Raw genomic sequence first — 2,025 nt, forward strand, 5'->3', positions numbered from 1 at the left:
TCTCCTCCGGCTCGAGGCCTCCTCGAGCCGCTCTCCCCAGCCAGGGAGAGGAGCTGCAGCTCCTTCCTCCCAGCCCTGTCACTGCTGCAGCTGGAGCTGTCAGGGTGGCCCTTTGTCCCTCTTTCCCAGCCTTCCCAGCGCACCATTCCGATGGGAGAGGACAAGGCTGGGAGTCCCTGTGGCGCTCGGGGTCCGGCTCTGCCGAGGGGCTGGTTTGGTGGGGATGGACCACACTGGGCACATCGCCTGTGCCGGGGGGTGCTGAGGGTCCCACTGCCCCAAACTGAGCTGGGAGCACCCTGGCTGCTCCCAGGGGTGCTCCAGGGGTGCCAGTGCTGGGGCTGGGCTGGGTGTTGGGTGCTGGGCACAGTTGTCCCCCAAACACGTCTCTGCTGCTTTGTGGTCAGAGAACAAGTGCTCGAGCGACCGGACGAGGGGGGGAAAGAGTTTTCTGCCTGATATCAGCAACCCCCAGGGAGAAAAATGTGTTCTGGGGCTGTTACATGAGGGGAGAGGTGAGCGAGCAGCTCCTGGGGCTGGGTTGGGGCGTTCAGGACAAATTGCTCCATCCGTGTTTCCCGTCAGTGCCGGGTTTGGCAGCGGCTCCGCAGCCAGTGGGACCCCGGGGTGATGCCCTTGCCCCTCTCTGAGCTGCCCTCTCCTCTGCCAGCAGCGGGACCGAGGTGTCCCCTCTGACATCTCCCTGTGCTGCTTTCCCTGGGGGAGCTCAGGGTGTTTTTGATGTGCCCCTGTGACCCTCCCCTGTGACACGGGGACCCAGCGGGGCGAGCTGGGGAGGGAAGGGAGCTGCAGCTCTTCCCCTGTCTTCTGGGAAAGGGGGTGGCAGCCTGGCCAAGGTCACATTCAGTGACAGGACGGGAGCTGGACTGGTTGCTTTTTGGAGGAGGAAACAGGAATCAGGCTTTGGGATGTCCCCGTGGCATTTGCTGAGCGTGTGATGTCCCCGCTTGGCTCGGAGCAAACCCCCTTGTACGACCTTGAGCGGAGGAATCGCGTCCGTGGCACACGCTGGAGTCCCATCCTGCATTAATAACACCCATACAAAGCTAATATGTTGGGCTGATAAATAATTAAGGGAGAAGGAGAAACCCTCTATGATTTGCTTGACGGGAGCTCTGGGAAGGAAGGGAGTGGGGGGAGGAAGGACGAGGAGGGAGATGAATAATGGATCAAGGTTAAAAGGGGAGCAGAAAGGGAAGCCTGAGCCCGGTGGAGCCCTGCAGCACACGCTGCCAAACTAGTTAGTGGTGGCAAAGGCAGCTGGGACCGGGCCAGGGCTGGGTGACACGGGCTCTGATGACATGAGACACTCAACAGTGGCTTTTGGGGTGGGAGAGGGTGCCCTGGGGCTGCTCTGCAGCGGGCACGGGGCTGGGCAGGGGCTGAGGGCTGCGGGGTGGCCTCGTCCCGCAGTCACCGAGGAGGTGCCAGGCGCTGGCAGCGCGTGGGGACTTCCAGGCACTCAGCACCGCTGAGCTTCCCTGGAAATCAGAGTCACAACGTGCAGGGAATGAATTATTAGCAAAGGGACGAGTCCCTTTTGCCTCCCTGCGCGTGTGACCCCCTGGCTGCCCCCCTGCCCCCTCCCTGCCTGCCCGGGGTGGGCTGAGCTCCAGGAGAGGGCTGGCACGGGGCAGAGCATCCCTGCAGTGCCGGGTTTGGTGCCGTGGGCTGGGCTGGTCTCTGGGAGAAGCAGCTGCAGGATGGGGGGCTGAGCCCTCCGTGGGGTCTCTGGCAGGGCATGGGGGGCCTGGACCCCCCTGGCACAGTGCCCACACTGACGGGCAGACACGAACCTCCCCTCCCCTCTGGCCTGATTTAATTTTCTTTTTGGTTTGTCCTGTGTCGTGTCCTCTGTCTGTCTGTGCCTCAGAGCAGTGCTCAGTTCCCGTGTCTTGTCTGTGCTGTTTTAACGACCCAACGCTGTTTAATTCCTGTTTCACTCCGAACATCGTGGTTTTGGTGGCATCCCAGCCCTTACATCCCCCCCGCTGCCCCGGCCCC

Source organism: Manacus vitellinus, unplaced genomic scaffold, assembly GCF_001715985.3.
Source record: "Manacus vitellinus isolate BGI_N305 unplaced genomic scaffold, ASM171598v3 scaffold_120_pilon, whole genome shotgun sequence".
Classification (NCBI taxonomy): Eukaryota; Metazoa; Chordata; class Aves; order Passeriformes; family Pipridae; genus Manacus; species Manacus vitellinus.